Below are 19080 nucleotides of genomic sequence, written 5' to 3'. Positions count from 1 at the left end.
GCCGAAAAAGGTAGTGGTTGGATTGGTCTTCTTACATTCATATGTAAGTAGTTCAAATAGGTGCATTTGCAAGATGATCGATACTCTCTCAATTTCCAATGCAACTTAATCTGCTAAAAAAAAACTTTTTCACCGTACCAAGCTCAATGGGGTGGACTTAAATAATAATAATAATAATAAACAACAGTTTGTGTGTGTGTGTGTCTGTGGTTTAATTAAGCTAATTTATATATATAACTTAACCTAACAGTCTGATATTAGGCATTAATCATCAAGGAATCTATAAAAGAATATCTGGAATGAGATAATGAGGAAAAAAAAAAAAAAGCACAAGTTTGATGTATATATCCAAAGTGTGCCAAGTTGGCAACTTAGTTCCTATCTTATTGCAAATCACTGTAGAACAAAAAACCTGGTCCCGGTTGTATGGAAACAGTGTACAATGAGCTTTCTAGTTGAAACTAAGGGAAACAAATACATCAAAATTCCTTCTACATTACATGCTTAGAGAGCAAAATAAAAGAACTAACAGTATAGACATGAACTTCGAAGCAAAAAGTCGTCTTCTCACAGGCCTTCAGAGGAAACCATAGAGCAATTGAGTCTGATTTGACTCAGTGGCCTTGTCAGGACTTGAAGGCTCGAAAGCTTGATCATCACTTGAGCAAAGTCCCGCTGGAACAGTGGTCCATCTAATGAGTAGGTTTGAACCCAGCTTGCAGTTGCTTCATCGCCATCAATCACTTGAACAAAGATGTAGAATTCCCTTCCCTTCCACCAATCTCTTATAGTAGTGTGTAACAAACCCTAATCATGTTGTCCCCTCATAGTCCATATTCATGCGAGGCTCCTAAGGTAAATCCCCACTGTTATTACATCTCGACCTCATCTAATCGCTAGTGATATCATTTTTAGACTGCTTACATTGTAATTCTTCAAGGCATGTTTACCTTTGAATTGAGATAAAACATTCTCATTTTGGAAAGGCCCGTGAAAAACTAAACAAAAAGTAGTCATCTAACCTTTAGTGTAAAGCCAAAGATGATCTTGCAATTCCAAATGCCAAATGCAAAACCGGAAGAAGGACCTCCGTGCTGAAGTGTGGAAACAACAACCTTTAGAAAAGTTGGCATGTATTCCATCAAGAGGCATTTAATGAAGGGCCAAATTGACCATGATTAAGATGGCATAAGCATACATGTGCGATAGATAGTACTACTCTAATATACTATAGACACCTGAAATAAGAAGTTTATCATAAAATAGGAAGCACAACTTTAAGAGAGTAATCAAAAAGAGCAAAAGTAAACCCACAACCAAAAATCCCATGAACAAAAACTGGCAATCACTTCATACAGTTGAACATAAGATATGAAAGCAAGACATATCGTGTCTGAAAATACCTTGGGCTTTGCTTCCCCTTTTGGTAACTTTAAGACCTCCTCCTTCAATGTGTTTTCCTAGAGCAATAATTTATCAGATGCATGTGCTACAACTTACAACCATTCTAATCGTAAAAATTAAATACTGAACAGAATGTTTCTCACCTTCTTTGTCACAAAAAACAGGCTCCTCACCTCTTCCACAGTTCCACTCATAGAAGGATCCAACTGTTTATACCTTAATATCATTAATAAAATCAATATCTGACACTTTATGAACCAATATCTATAACTACGCGTTGTTCAAATGGGAAAAAAAAAAAAAAAAAGAAAGGAAAAGTATTGACATAAATTATCATAAATAGGAAATTCAGTTCGGTAAGAGAATTACCAACTCAACTCTTCCTTCCTTTTCCTCTCAATCTCTTTGTTTTATCATGAGAACTGGTTCATTGAAGAAAAAATTTTGATTTAGAAAATGGAATAAAAGAGTTGTAATTGACCTTGAAAATTGATTGGCCGAGAGAATTGGGAAAAAAAAAGAAACGTACCTGATATCAAAATTAGCAACTTGCTAATCGACAGAGTGATGGATGCAAATATACAATGATTCTTTCTTCTTTTATTTTTATTTTTCTTATTTGGTCATAGGGAATATTGAAAAGAGGAGAGCAACCCTTCATTGGCGAGAGAGAACTAAGGGTTTTGAAGGGAACGGGGGTTTATTTCTCTTTGTCGATTGTGAAGACCAAAAGATTTCTCTTTGTTCGTTTCCATAATGGTTAAGACTGGTAATTAATATCTAATCCACCGCCGGGGAGGAATAACTGCCCTTAATGGCGAAAGTGAGAACCAAGGGTTTGCACTACAAAGGGTTATTAAGACATTTAATTAATTCCTAATACACATGGCATAACCGTGGCCCTCAATTTATACCCCTGATATCGAATCCCAGCCGCGAGTAAGGAAACAGCCCGTTAAACACATTGTTGCTTTACAAACAGTAACCATGTCTAACGATAGTAACATTCAAGCATTATGATACCAAATTCAAACCCCAAAGCAAACAAACAATATACGTCATCAGAAGATAACAATAACTAAAGAAGAAACACGAACCATTTAATAACCAATCATGCCATAAGTTGAAACCAATAATCACAAGGTTTAAACATGACTATTGAAAGTCTTGAACAATTAAAAATAATTTTGATCGGAACAAAGGGCATACATATCCACAAAAGAGAAAGAAACACGATACCAAGTAGTGGGTATATTTCTTGTGATAAAGATCCCCGAGAACAATGATTTAAGTAAGCAATACTAACATCAAATTGTAAAAGCAATCAGGGAAAGACACTCAGAAAACAAAATAGAAAATATATTTTAAAATGGAACTAATCACACAATTTAAAATAATAAATAATGGAAATAATTACCTGTTATATAAAAGTTCCACTCCAAAATGGCACTGAAACAGAAACCATGAATCCAATACATTAAAGCGAGAAAATGATGCAATTGGAAATGCATCGAGTTTGAAAAATGGTTTGATTTCAGGTGTTTGGACAGATCTCCTTGAGCCAAGCCTAAAAAAAGTAAGAGAGAAGAGAGAAGAAAAAAAGAATTTGATTGTAGAGGAACCCTTCGGGATATGTGAGTTAAGAGGGAAAAGGAGTAAAACCGATATTTTGAGAGGAAGAGGAACTGTGGGGGTGGTGGAGAGAGAGAACAAAAGGAGAAACTAAGGCATTTCTACTGTTAAAGTTTTCAGAATTCCCAAACCCTTGATTTAACCGTGTCCTGACCCTTGATTTATCACTGCAAAAAACGAAGGGATTTTTTTTATTTAACTTCACAATTAAGATGGTAGCGGGGAGACGTAAAGTGGAGAATTGAGAGGGAGACGGAAGTTTGGAGAAACGAAGGGTTTTTTTTTCGTTTAATTCTACAATTAAAACTCTAATTAATTCCCAATCCACGTGGCAGCATGGTGACCCTCGATTTATCCCCCTCAAAATGAATCCCAGCCGCGAGTCAGAAAACTGAGCTGTTTTGTTAAGTTGATATATCACTCTCAAAATGCACTCCCTAGTCTTAAATCCACGGATGTCTTTATGGTTTTGATTTGCATGCAAATATGCAATTCATCTCTTCAAGAACTGGCGGCATGGGCTAGACACGACAAAGACATCTTTGCTAGCAATTCTAAACTATGTGATTAGCAATTCAACATAGATTATTATGACAAAAGAAGAAATCATTGGGACCAAAATATTTAGCAATTACTATGACTAAAATTACAATTACTATGGCTAAGTTTTGATACAACTTAAAGAAGCGACAATTAAAAACTTTATACGTTGATATGCATGTCCAAAATTGAAAGTCTCACTAAATCCATAGAAATTCAAAAGAAAAGTTCCCGATGTTGCCATCAAATAAATTTGTCAAGACATTGAATCAACACATTTATTAACATATTACTTTGAAGTACATCTATCACATAAAGCTTCCGGCTTGCGTTTTCATCTTATAAGTTGAACATCCATGTCATACTCTATCTATATCAGTTTGAAAAAAAAAAAAAAAAAAAATGAGATGGGAGCAAGATGAGATGGCTCTGCATTTGACCTTGCACCCTATGCATTAATTGAAAGTAAATTGGCACTGGTGATCCAATCAAATCTACCCAAATTGCTTATCTTGCTACTCCCATGATGCAATGCTCGCAATAAGAAAAGAAAAAAACAGCCGAGGAAAAGAAATATTGGAACAACCAAATCCAATAAATTTCAAAGTAAATGAGGAGACATACCCATTAGAAGAAATGCATATCACTTGTGCTCTAGACGGTGATCACTACAACTACTGTTGAATGGGACAAAACAATTCCATCAGCTTATAACTATAAAAGGCTCATGACATGTAGAAGCTAATGAAAGAAGATATATGTGGTAATAAAACAAATCAGAAGATTTGAACAAAAAATAACTTTACCTTGCTATATGGCCTCTGAATGATATCAAGCAGAATACCAACATATGTTCGAGAAGACTGATGCATCCGAGGGAAATTTTACAGGGCTTTACAACCAAACCTTCTACTTGAAATATCTACAATTCATTACTAAACTCATTTCAATAACTTCCATTAAGTGTACTTTCTTGATTTGAGTCGGTAAAAGCTTGGTTCGTCCTCTTGACCTCTGGCGCCACTGGTTTGAGTTGGTCAAACTACCAACCATAAAATGAGAGAAAAAATGAAAACGCCCTGTTTAAAAAAAAAATACTCCATTAAGTGGGCAGGAACATGTCTACCAAAGAACCAATATATCTACCTAATAAAGCATGGAGTCGTAAACTACCACTAAAGTACAAAGCTTGAGGAAAAAAAAAAGAAGCAAGAACCCATCACTTCTAACGTACTATTCTTCCTACTATTCCACCTTACTCTTCATACAATGCTTACCCAAAGAAGAGATTTAACCGACAACGTGAACCCAAATCCTGAGATATCTGATAAATTAGTAGTAATTTCAATTCATTATGCTTTTTATGGTTATGCTGTAAGTATGACATCACCATAAAGAACACCACCTCAGCTTTTCAATTTTGCTTTGTTCTTGTTTTGGTTTTTGATATAAATAAGAAGAAAGCTCGCTGCATTGAGAATTGGATTGAATTGCATCAAATAGTCAAACAACATGATTTAATTCCAATAGAAAAATAGGCGTACTTAGTTTGTTGCTTCATTCAATTTCAACTATACGAAGTTTAATATAATTCACAAATTATCCATTAAGCCCGAGTAAGCTAGTGACAACTAACAACATTTTGAAGTAAAAAAAATTCTAAAGCATAAAATAATTAGAATTTTGTGTACACAAACCTTGGCTTCCTTGGCAAGTTTCATGTAAATTTGTCCACTGAACTTGTACTTGCCAATCCACAAATTAAGATGTCTTATCCGTTAATACTTCAAACCCCCTAAGAAAGGAAGTAACTAACCAAACATCCATTTAGATATTGTACATTTATCATCACTACAACAATTCTATTATAGATTGATTGTTTATGCTCTTATGTTGCAAGTTGTACAATAAAATATTGAAATATGATACCTCTATGAGTTTGTTGTGATTCGAAATCAGCCACTAATTTTGTCGACAATGCAATTCTGAATCAACCACTCCAACTCTTTGAATCATGAAATGAAGCTATAGACAATTGTAGAAGCTTAAGAGTATCAAAGCAAGAATGCAAATTGAGTATACTACAGACAAAATCACGGTTGTATAAGAAACTAAAAATTAGTGTTTTCTATATTGATATAAAGTTGAATCGCGAATAAATATAATTCAAAGTAGTTTAACCGAATCTGGTCCAAATATGTTATTTCTATTGTTTCGAGCTATAGACAATTGTAGAGCTTAAGAGTATCAAAGCAAGAATGCAAATTGAGTATACTACGCACAAAATCATAGTTGTATAAGAAACTAAAAATTAGTTTTGTCCATATTGATATAAAGTTGAATCGAAATAATTATAATTAAAAGTAGTTTTACCAAATTTGGTTCAAATATGTTATTTCTATTGTTTATACGACAAAACGAAACAATTTTGAACAGTTCAACCATAAAACTCAAATCAATTATATCGAAGGATAGACTTAATTGACCAAAGTCACCAACAATATAAGATCAGGCCTCATAGTCATAATTAAAATCCAATGATTGCCCAGGAAGAGAAATTGAGAAATGAGACCTAGATACGTGTAAGATATTTCAACAGCTTAAGCGTGGCCTTTTAAGGGTGGTCTTTTGGTTTTAAAATTCGACATCTAACGCCTTCACTTTTGAGTTCTCCGTGTGTGACGAATTGACGTGAACCTTAATACCACTTTACATTATCAGCCCTGTCTAAACTAATAATAAACAGGAAGCTTATATAAGATAAAAATTAAAAAGGATACTTGTGTCAATAGCAAATAGGTTATGTGTTACATAGTGTTAAAAATATATATCAAGTTCCAAGGAGAATTAAAAGGAAGCTTTGTTAGACTTCACTCTTTTATATTTAGTTCAAAAATCTAAAATGAGTGAGTCCATCTTCCCACCATTGTGCAGTTCCTTTGGCCATGGCTTTGATGCATAAGCCCTCCCTCTTCAAGTAAGGCTAAGGAGTGCATGAGCTAATGTAGTAGTAGCATACGCATAATACTCAAATATAAGTCCATATTTGGCATGAGTAAACGAACCGAAAACAACATATCAAAATTTCTAATATAATAAAGAGTTCATGATAGGGTGGGCAGTAAAACTTCGAGCAATTTGAATAATATCATATCATTAACAGGAAGATAAGATATTAATTAATGAGTGGGTGGGGGCTGCTTATCCTACAATTATTCAAAAAGAAAAAGAAAAATAAAACATGAAAACTGCCTACACGAAAATGTGAAAGGAATAATATTAAGATCAAACTATAAAGTCATACCTAAAGGCACAATCGCATACCTGTAGAAGGCTACGGACTTTTCTGTACTAACCGTTGAATCTTGATTAAAAAATACTATGATCTCCTTATATTAGCAAATGCATTTATACAATACCCATGGCAGAAATGGCTCCCTATGATTATGGATTGTAAATCAGTGCATGATAAAAACAGGTAGTATTGAAGTTATGAACACGTGTTTCTACACTTTCATAAATATCAAATAATATCAACAACATCATAATTGTCCCTAGAGGAAGAATATTATCACATTTCTTTTAAAAAAAACTATTCAAATAGATAGTGTATGGTTCCGACATGTTCAGTTGACCAATACCATAATACTAAAATTTTAATTAAAAGGAAAAAAAAATTCAGCAGACTATCTATAGTGATGATACAAACTTTACCACCTCTCCTTCATGTAGAGTTGCCACCTGCCATTACCATAACCTAATTCTTCATCTCAATAAAATTAAAGCTAAAATTTTGATAGTAAAATATTTGGTTGGTTCTCGGTCTATGATCCCTGTTAAAATGTCCGATAGAAGGGACATGAAGAAAAATGACAAAAAAAAAAATCTACAATATTAATCATAAAAGCCATATATACCTAATTAGAATAGATAATACCGTCCAATATGAAGATAAATATTAGCAGAGAATATTTACCCATTAAAACATCACATAACTATACAATAGCATTTAACAAAAATAAGCAATGAATATGATTGCTTTCTCAACAAATGGGAGCATATTTGAACACCTTCACACAAAAAAGAAGGGAGAACACAAATTATATCCACAAAAAAGCATTAGACATTTCATACCTGGACGTTTTCAATTTATTCAAGAATTCTTGCAACAAAAGATTTGTCATCCTGAGTTCAATGAAGAATAACTTAATCAGTTATTCAATATAGATTTGATTGTGGTGTGGACTTTCGGTGAAAAACAAAACACATAAGAGGAGATTACTTACTTGTGAGAATACCTTCCAAATGATGGATTGAGATGAATTGCAAAAGAGAGAGGTGAGATTTGATTTAAAGAGATACTACCGAGAAAAATAATGACTTGTGGTTCGGGGCTTTAAGACGAATTTCAATGAGGAGATTGTGAAAGGAATAATATTAAGATCAAACTATAAAGTCATACCTAAAGGCACAATTGCATACCTGTAGAAGGCTACGGACTTTCTGTACTAACCGTTGAATCTTGATTAAAATACTATGATCTCCTTATATTGCGCAAATGCATTTATACAATACCCATGGCAGAAACTGCTCCCTATGATTATGGATTGTAAATCAGTGCACGATAAAAATAGGTAGCACTGAAGTTATGAACACGTGTTTCTACACTCGCAAATATCAAATAATATCAACAACATCATATTGTCCCTAGAGGAAGAATATTATCACATTTCTTTTAAAAAAAACTATTCAGCTGCAGATAGTGTATGGTTCCGACATGTTCAGTTGACCAATACCATAATACTAAAATTTTAATTAAAAGGAAAAAAAAAATTCAGCAGACTACCTATAGTGATGATACAAACTTTACCACCTCTCCTTCAGTAGAGTTGCCACTCTGCCATTACCATAACCTAATTCTTCCTCTCAATAAAATTAAAGCTAAAATTTTGATAGTAAAATATTTGACCGGGTTCTCGATCTATGATCCTGTTAAAAAATGTCCGATAGAAGGGACATGAAGAAAAATGACAAAAAAAATCTACAATATTAATCATAATACCATATATACCTAATTAGAATAGATAATACCGTCCAATATGAAGATAAATATTCGCAGAGAATATTTACCCATTAAAACATCACATAACTATACAATAGCATTTAACAAAAATAAGCAATGAATATGATTGCTTTCTCAACAAATGGGAGCATATTTGAACACCTTCACACAAAAAAAAGGGAGAACACAAATTATATCCACAAAAAGCATTAGACATTTCATACCGGGCGTTTTCAATTTATTCAAGAATTCTTGCAACAAAAGATTTGTCATCCTGAAGTTCAATGAAGAATAACTTAATCGGTTATTCAATATAGATTTGATTGTGGTGTGGACTTTCGGTGAAAACAAAACACATAAGAGGAGATTACTTACTTGTGAGAATACCTTCCAAATGATGGATTGAGATGAATTGCAAAAAGAGAGAGGAGATTTGATTTAAAGAGATACTACCCGAGAAAAATAATGACTTCAGGGTTCAGGCTTTAAGACGAATTTCAATGAGGAGATTGTGAAAGGAATAATATTAAGATCAAACTATAAAGTCATACCTAAAGGCACAATTGCATACCCAGAGAAGGCTACGGACTTTCTGTACTAACCGTTGAATCTTGATTAAAATACTATGATCTCCTTATATTGCGCAAATGCATTTATACAATACCCATGGCAGAAACTGCTCCCTATGATTATGGATTGTAAATCAGTGCACGATAAAAATAGGTAGCACTGAAGTTATGAACACGTGTTTCTACACTCGCAAATATCAAATAATATCAACAACATCATATTGTCCCTAGAGGAAGAATATTATCACATTTCTTTTAAAAAAAACTATTCAGCAGATAGTGTATGGTTCCGACATGTTCAGTTGACCAATACCATAATACTAAAATTTTAATTAAAAGGAAAAAAAAATTCAGCAGACTACCTATAGTGATGATACAAACTTTACCACCTCTCCTTCAGTAGAGTTGCCAGTCTGCCATTACCATAACCTAATTCTTCCTCTCAATAAAATTAAAGCTAAAATTTTGATAGTAAAATATTTGACCTGGTTCTCGATCTATGATCCTCGATAAAAATGTCCGATAGAAGGGACATGAAGAAAAATGACAAAAAAAAAAATCTACAATATTAATCATAATACCATATATACCTAATTAGAATAGATAATACCGTCCAATATGAAGATAAATATTCGCAGAGAATATTTACCCATTAAAACATCACATAACTATACAATAGCATTTAACAAAAATAAGCAATGAATATGATTGCTTTCTCAACATGGGGAGCATATTTGAACACCTTCACACAAAAAGAAGGAGAACACAAATTATATCCACAAAAAGCATTAGACATTTCATACCGGGCGTTTTCAATTTATTCAAGAATTCTTGCAACAAAAGATTTGTCATCCCGAGTTCAATGAAGAATAGCTTAATCAAGAATTCAATATAGATTTGATTGTGGTGTGGACTTTCAGGTGAAAACAAAACACATAAGAGGAGATTACTTACTTGTGAGAATACCTTCTAGCGATGGATTGAGATGAATTGCAAAAGAGAGAGGTGAGATTTGATTTAAAGAGATACTACCTGAGAAAAATAATGACTTGTGGTTCGGGGCTTTGAGGCAATTTCAATGAGGAGATTGTAGAATACAACCTATTTCCAAAAATAAATCAATTGCAGATTGAATAGAGAATTTGATGAGAACAAAAAGCGAATGAAAGAAAGACACTTCCAATTTTCTGTCATTCTTAGTTCAGTATCCAATAAAACAATGAAAGTAAACGGACAATTCTGAGCAGCCGACGGCAATGAGAGAGAAAATTACCTACCGCCTGAAAGAGGAGGGCTTCACAACTGAAATTATTTGTCATTACACATTATCGATCACCTTGAACACATTATCTTAAACAAAGTGTTTCTCCAACTTCAAACATATATTTTGATCAGCCTATAAAACTATATCGGGTAAATATGGCAAGCTAATTAACAAATCTTTTAGTATCAGAACATAGGAAGCCGACATTGCAAATCGAAGCAAACAAATCTGAACCGACGAACAAATGCGTACACATTCATTTATAAGCACAAATGCAAATGGTTTTAATTATTTAACAAATATCTTGCGTTATCGGGTGTGCGTTAGTGAGAGAAGAACTTGCAGACATAGAGTGGGTATTGAAAACACGCGAAATAGTATAAAGACAACAAAATGGTCGACGCACATTGTCCACGCAACTAAAAATGGTCTGTGTGAGCCAGATTTTGTAAGCGAACCAAAATTTCAGCTCAAAACCAATTAATAAGAAAAATAGTTGACTATTTCAGACGTGATGTGTTAGGCACCTGATAACCACATATAAACATCAGGCTAAAATAAGAAAACGTGCCAACCAGAAATATTAAGAAGATATACACATTTCAATATCTCAGAACAACAAACTCCTGATGGCATAAGAATTATGACATACCAGAGATATCCAAGTAAGCCTCGGGTAGAATGGGGTCATCGACTTCTTTGGAGTTTCAGGCTTAGGCTATCGATCACTTGTTGATATGCATGGTATCTATGTAGGGAATCTTTTGGGCAGTAAGGGAACTTCACGTGGATCATATTTGGCTTCAATGACTTGTATATATCGACTTGCTTATTCATAGATTGATTACTGTTAGTTGGTTAAGTTAAATTATGAGGGGAAAAAAGAGAAAGGAATGGATTCATAAGTGAATAAGTTTTGATGGATTGCAGGAAGCTAGGAAAGTTGCGGCCGAAGGTACTACTTTTCGTGTGCCCTAGAAGTGCCCTCGGAAAAGAAGAATTTAACACTGGACACTTCTAATATGATGTAACCTTAGCTATTGTACTGACAACACACATTTGGGCCCAGAACTTGCTCAAGTATCTACTGATAATCTTGAAGATGAACTAACGAAAAATGCAATTTAGTTAGTGAGTGAGAGAGATGATGCAAACAATTGGATTACTCTGCAAGAAGTTGCAAGAGAAAGAATTGGAGTTGGAGCATTCGAACTATAAGAAAAGAAATGGTTGAGAGAATGTATAAGCAGGCCGGTGACAATGGAAGCTGGATCCAGGTAGCTTAGGAAAATTACAACCAGGCAGTAGTGAGTGTCCAGAGTTATAACCTCAAGGGAGTCATTACAATTTACACACAGAGCGGACCAACCGAAAGGGTTGTGGAGGTAGTGAGGTTGAATATGCAACTCTCACATTGACCCAAAATAAGTGCCCTATTCAGATTCCACGTAAGTTACACCCACCAGAAAATAAAATTGAAAGTGTTCGGTGTATCATTCTTTTGATAGTTTGAATATTTTATCGAATACACCCTTTATTATCTCTTTCCATCGTTAGAAACCACACCCACGTAATAAATTATGACATACCTGATCCATTAAAAAATCGCCCAAGCATGTCCAATGATAAAGGTGTTTTCAAAACCTGCATGAAAGAATTCTTTAAAACCGTGCATTAAAGAATTTAGAAATTTGCAGAGAGATCTATTGCAAGGGTTGGTCCTTTTTGCAGAATTTAGAATTTAGAAAAACCTCTAAATTTGCAGAGAAATTTAGAAAATGGAAGAAGAAGACGAAATGACTGGTCCTTTTTATAAGCCAAGTCCGACCGAGGAGGTTGCTAGCCATGGTCATCTTCGCATCAATTTGGCGTGATCCAAGAAACAAAAAAAATTACGAAATAATAGAGGAGATAAGAACGATTTCTGAAAGTGGAATCTGAGAGAGAAGTACTAACGGTGATTCGAGAAAAGATAGAGGGTTTGAAGGAGAGGAAGAGCGGGATACGAAGGGTTTTGAGACTTGATATAATTATGCCTAATTAATAAGGGAACTTTTCAATTATATAATTGGTGCTAATTTCTAATCTTGCGCACACTCACTATACCGCGTCCTGACCTTTGATTTATCCACCCTTGGATGGAATCCCAGCCGCGAGTCAGGAAAGCGAGCTGTTTTGTTAAGTTGATGTGACAAAAATTGATAAAGATTTTTAACACTAAAACGGATAGGAAACCATAAAAAATGGATTAGTTTTCCTTTAAAAGGATCCACAGTTGACGTTTTCCTTTAAAAGGATCCACAGTTGACTTTGAGTGCTGTTTGAAGTTATAGTTTGTCCATAATACAGAGGAAAAGGAAGATACTTAAGGAGAGATATAGGGGGGAAGGAAAAAAAAAAAAACACACGGAAACAAGGATCAAACGAGACTTCCCTTTGTTCGGCCTAGTAAGATAGTAGCTTCTAGCGTATTTGTTTATTCTATCTAACAAAGCGTCATCAAACCTACATCAAACCTACAGATAAATTCATTTGAAGAACATAGAAGTCTATCTTTAACTACTTCTCTATGGTTCTAATTTTCCTCTAGCATCTGCATACTCATATTTTGAAAAGCCAATGCACAGGCTTAAGAAACCCTCGCAACCTTTGCCAAGGCTATTGAATTTCTTTTGTTTAATCTTTGCCTTGGCTCTCTTTTGCAGCTTTCGTACTCTTCCTGAGCAAGCGGAGCTCCCTAATATAATGATGTAACCTGTCGATCATCAATGCAAGGAAAAGGGAGAAGCCTGCAAAGAACAATCAAAACTCAAAATCTTATAGTAGCTACCATCGGGCATTTTGATGTCAAACTCCAAACATGATAGTATGCCAAATATCGAAATATGTGGGATATTATTCCAACCTTCCAGATAAAGTCATAAGAAAGCAGAGACACTAAAGATAAAAGACTAATAATATATGAAGATACAAAAGAGACTAACAAAACATAATGCAGACTGAGAGAAGGGAGACATCATTAAGCATGTCCATCAGCAAGGATTGATTCGGACGACCTACTCCACTCTACACCAAACACTGAATCCACTTAATCACTCTTCTATAGATGTGGGCATTTCCTTAAAAGCCCTTGGCCCTATGGTACTAGGTAAAGACTTGTGGTTATTTAAGAATACCAGGTCTTGGACGGAAGCTAAACCCTTAAGGGATTAAACTCCCAGTAAAATCTTGACCTCTATCTGGGCTAGGCGCCTTTTCAGATGACCCTCAGGTTGTCTCGGATTCACAGTATAAGGGGTAGCATACACGAGGCTCCCACCAGTGTCGGTCTGGGGAGGGCCAGATGCAGATAGCCTTACACTCAGGCCGTTTCTGCAATTTAAACCCGTGACATCCCGTTCAAAATGGGATAACTTTATTGTTGTACCAAGTCCTGCCTTTTACCACTGATTCACAGTACGCCCACCTTAGGAACCCCGAATCTGGGATGGAATGTAACCATTATTGGTCTAAGCTCCCACTTAACCATCTAAGTACGGATTGATCATCACTCAAAGACCGCAGGTCTTGGACAGAAACTAACCGATGGCGAACTGAACTAATCACACAACCTTCGGAGCAGGGGGCTTTCCAGCATATCCTCGGAGTAAGTAAATAAACTAACTGAAAAAGGAAAATATTGATTGTATATCCAGTAAAAGCAACAAGACGACGTTAAAGCGCGCTGATTGTAGCCATCAAATCAACACGTCAAAGTATGAACTTGGAAAACATGTGTAAATGTATGGATACGGTAACACAATTTCGAAAATACTAATATTAATTGCAGAAAACAATGATAGATGATTAAAGAAAGCAATGATCATCACCATCAACATCTCTGTGTTTATTATTGTTGAGATGTTTAGTCCCACATGCGATATGTTAAGCCACACATTAATATATATTAGTCTTGGGGCCTTTCAACTTATCACCAATTGGTTTTAAGTTGGATGCCCATCTTTTACAATTACCCTATGTGTACATGGGTTTAAAGAATATATGAAAGAGGAAGACAAGGACTCACTCGGAAAGAAGAATTAAGTCCTCAAACTACGATAGACATGTAAAAGCATAGCCTGAATTAAAATGAGGCATGGGGTTACATAGGCTTTTGGTTCACACAGCAGAAGTGCACTTCTTCCTACCAAAGGCATTTTGACATGCCAGGAAACAAAAAATTACATGAGCTGTTTACTTTATTCATTTCCAACTTTAAGGACAGTTTCAGAAAGTAAAATTCAATCCAATGTCAGAAAGAAATAGCTCCTCTTCAGTCTGTTTCTTTTTAGTCATGCAAAGAGGATTAGAAGTAGCATGTTTAAAGAATTGTTTAACAGTATCCAAGAGATAAAGATACATGTTAACATTAAACACTCAACAGTTAATGAAGGACTGGGTAAATCCTAAATTATAATTATGTATCAGTGTTTTATGTCGAATAAAACTATAGTGTAGTACCTACTAGTCAGGTGTGAGTTAACTAGATCTTCCAAGGAGTACATAATAGTAGATTATAGTATAGTATTTCCAACTTTGAATATTAGTATATCAGGAATCTAAAAGAACAGCTGCAAGCTGACTTATACAACATGTATCAAGTCATGCAATGATGTCAAAACCATTGCACCTAAAAGAATATATAAGCACAGTTTCGCTGCCTAAAAAAATTATTCATATAAATTCACCATAGAGTTGTGGACTGAAAAAAGTAATTTATGACTAATACACAAACAAACTCAGTGATTCTTATTGATTCTCTCCCTTGGGAACACGAGAAGGTTATATACCTGTTTGGATATGCAAAATAGTTAATCACTCTTCTTCTTTTTCTCATTTTTTATTCAGTAGTTATAAGCGCAAAAATGAAGAAAACATGATTGTCAAATTGCTAATTTCTCCATAAGCTCGAACTTGTAGATAGAGGCTTCCACACTGTCTACAAAGGGTCCAACAAATGGTATGCACATACGATACCACAAACATGGAGTGGACTCTTTTAACGCCCCCACAAATATGAAGTGGACTAATTAAAACTCCCACAAGAGGTGATGCAGGAGTATAGCTGCTGACATCAGCATGATGATGTCAGACTTGCTGGAAGACAATTCTATTTTAGTTGTTATACTATTTTATTAGTAGTTTCTAAGTTAAGAACCATGTTTTTATTAGGATTTAGTAATAAAACTAGAACTAGAAAAAAAAAAAATCTTTTTTAGTTTTTTAGTAATTGGTTTTCTACATAAACACTGGAAAACCACAAACAGATTTGGACTTGACTTCAATTAATTATTAATTATTGAATAGTGATTTTTTTTTTCAAACCCTACTTTTTGGGTATTTCCATTAAATATAATCGGTGTTTATCATCGAAGTTTGCTTCCACCTTCGAATACACTTCAAGAGGACTGCGGGTCACACACATACGACAACACTCCCCTCAGCGACCTCAATGGAGAAATGAAACTTCTTTCCCGACATTCTTTTAACAAGTTAAATCAAAATATTCTAGTTTTATACTTTAAACTTTTCTAAAGAAGCAACTTCTTCCTCACTCATATCTCTATGAGTCTCATTCCAAACAAACTGTTACCTTTAAAAGCTAAAAAACATAAAACAACTTTTTCTCAAATTATGACCTACTTTTACTGATTATACAATTATACAAACAAGCACCATATATTATTCAGTTAGATGGTTGATTTTGTGAGCAATTAAGGATGTATTGTAGGGATAGTGTTTCGTGGTGACATTTATGGATTACTCATCCCTCTAAGACTCTACAGACACTTTGGTGGGCGAGTATAAAGGTTCTTCAGTACGTAACGATGTAACGAACAGATATCATGGTTCCCAATCCACTTTTCCAGTAACCAATTAAAAAGAACCAAATGGTATAGAATCCAATATGATTACATCTGACGGATGGCGATGAGAACCACAACAAAAACCCAGTAACTTTTATAAGAAGTAACAATTGTTGAGTATCTATTACTCATCCAAAATCTACTTATTAAATCTTAAAAAAATTCACTCGTGCTTTTAAAAATACCTACTACAAAAATGTCTGTTAGTGGTGATGCTAGGAGAGTTGTGACATTAATGTAATGGGGAAACCAGTAAGCAGAAGAAAAATGGAGGCTAGGAGAAAATAGAGTTAGAGTTCTTTTCATTTTCTACCCAGAGTTTCATATATATACTTAAGTCTAATACATGAAAATAGGAAACACTGAACACGGTCCGTTCTGACAACCCGAACCGATAGGCGCACGCCTATAACTTCCACACATGATAGGCACATGCCTGTATACTTCAACACTCCCCCTCAAGTTGTAATTACGCAAACTATGCAAATTATAGCTTGGATGACATAAATAAAGATAAGAATATTGCTCCCCCTTTCGCATAGAACTGTCTTTAGTTGAAGAATTTGAACAACTGTTGAGACGTTCTAGAAAGTGAAACTGTCGGTTTAGGCATAGCCTAACCTAAATACTGAAGTAGTCCCACAGTCACAAACTATAATACTGAAGACTGCTACCTGAATAAATAAGTGCAGTTTAGGCTTTTGACTGCTACCTGAATACTGAAGACTGAAAAGTGCAATTTAGGCGTGACTGCTACCTAAATAGATTAGTGTAGTTTAGGCTTTACTGCTACCTGAGACATGAGTGCTAAATAGTGGGGACGTCATTGCTCATACTGTTAAGATGCAAAGGGGGGCGCACGCCCTGATAAAGTGAGTACTCTAAGACATGATGGAATATAAAGACATGAGTACTCTTCTACATACGTCTCCATATTCTCCTTGCCTCCTATAGTACTCAATGTCCTCATATCTCCATATTCTCCTTGCCTCCTATAGTACTCAATGTCCTCATATCTCCATATTCTCCCCCTCAAGTTGGAATATACAAGTCTAAGTTGGAACATACAAAGACTTGTTTATTCCGACTTGAACTTGAAACGGAGGAAACCAAATACCAACGCAAACAAAAAACTAACCATCCCCAAAGTTTATACAACCAACAAATACCCACTTCAAATAACAAAGCAACACAAAAGATACTTAGAGTAAGTGGATAACTACCACAAAACATAGTTGAACATTTTAACAAACAGGTAACCTAGTTGCGGAAACGGAAGATAAATACTTTGTTCACCAATACCAACTTGAACAAGCAAAGACGAATTTATACAACTAAATACCAACCAATGCTCACTTCAAATAACAATACTCCATACTCCAATAGACAGCATAGGCTAGAAAATATTCGAATCGGTGAATATTAGCGTGAACAGTACCTCAAACGGTAGCGATAAATAATATCATGAACAGTGCCCTGTGAACAGTACCATAAACAGCAACTGTGAATAGTAGCGTGATCAGCATGGTGAATAGTGCCCGTGAACAATGACATGAGCATAAAAAAAAAAAAAATCAACAAGAACAACACCAGATCTGCTTGTTGGAAAATAAAATCTTCAACTCAAAGAAACAATTACCACCAAAAATAATAAAAGACAGATAAGCTCGAGCCTTTCAACCAAAAAGCTTTCAAAAAGAGTTCATCCAGTGAAAGAGAAGACTAGATCAGCAAACACTAGCAAAAATGTGTTTTTTCATATAGATGGGGGCGCGTCTATTATTGAGGGAAAAAGTATAGACGCGCGATGCTAGGTGAGTTGTGACATTGATGTAATGGGAAACAGTAAGAAGAAGAAGAATGGAGGCCAGGAGAAAATAGGGTTAGAGTTCTTTTCATTCTCTACCCAGAGTTTCATATATATACTTAAGTCTAATACATGAAAATAGGAAACACTAAACACGGTCCGTTCTGACAACCCGAAGGGCGCACGCCTATAACTTCCACACAGATGATAGGCGCACGGCTGTATACTTCAACAATGTCAATTACATAAAAATACATTATAAACTATCCCTCCTAACAAAACTATACACCCCCTTCTAAGTTCATTTCTATACGGTTGGAATGGAGCCCTCTCTTTAAACACCTGTGGAAAGCAGAAATAACTATATGGAAGCGAAGCAGCGAAGTCAATTTCGAAGGAAACCAACCTGATATTCAGCAGAGAAAAGCCTTAATCAAGCATCAAGCTTCATGTACAGGGAGTCTCAAAAGGCCACATTAATCAAGCATCGATTTGTTGGGAAAAGCATATAAGCAGCAGTGAATTAAATTAAAGTGAAAAAACAGAGGAAATACATACCCATTAAAGAAGCTTCAAGAAGATGCCTCTCCATAATAAGTTGATCAGTAGGACTAATCAAACCAGACTCATCAAAATGATTCTGAATTTCCATCATATTATAAACAGTCGACATCAGAACGACAAATATAGTCCCTGCCACTGTCTTCACAATAGTTGGGCCTCTCCCACGTTTAACTCTATCCAAACTAAAGATTGCCAACTTCCTAAATGGAGTTTTAAACGAGAGGATCATTATCAGAGTCATCTCTGAGAAAATCAGTGTGAATAAAAGATGTATCATCTTAATAATAATAATAAACACAAATGTTTTTGAAATGAGAGAGAGGAGAAGTTCC

At 34.9% G+C, this 19080-nt stretch overlaps 2 long non-coding RNA genes across 3 annotated transcripts; both read right to left on the bottom strand.

Moving 5' to 3' along the window:
• Nucleotides 1-343: 343 nt before the first annotated feature.
• Nucleotides 344-8290, bottom strand: LOC147503924 (uncharacterized). Of its 2 annotated transcripts, none has more exons than XR_015192874.1 (10): nt 8059-8290; nt 5506-5601; nt 5274-5387; nt 4383-4655; nt 4201-4253; nt 1774-1826; nt 1548-1620; nt 1404-1460; nt 1023-1094; nt 344-950 (listed from the first exon to the last, which is right to left on the bottom strand). It is a non-coding gene; the product is annotated as an uncharacterized LOC147503924 (long non-coding RNA). The 2 variants fall into 2 exon arrangements; XR_015192875.1 differs by having other exon boundaries at nt 773-889.
• Nucleotides 8291-13204: 4914 nt separating this feature from the next.
• Nucleotides 13205-18735, bottom strand: LOC147503923 (uncharacterized). The gene is made up of 3 exons (XR_015192873.1): nt 18591-18735; nt 17816-17878; nt 13205-13260 (listed from the first exon to the last, which is right to left on the bottom strand). It is a non-coding gene; the product is annotated as an uncharacterized LOC147503923 (long non-coding RNA).
• Between the last annotated feature and the right edge of the window lie 345 nt (nt 18736-19080).

This window comes from Coptis chinensis, chromosome 4, assembly GCF_015680905.1.
Source record: "Coptis chinensis isolate HL-2020 chromosome 4, ASM1568090v1, whole genome shotgun sequence".
Lineage (NCBI taxonomy): Eukaryota > Viridiplantae > Streptophyta > Magnoliopsida > Ranunculales > Ranunculaceae > Coptis > Coptis chinensis.
This window is presented reverse-complemented; position numbering and strand designations above follow the sequence as displayed.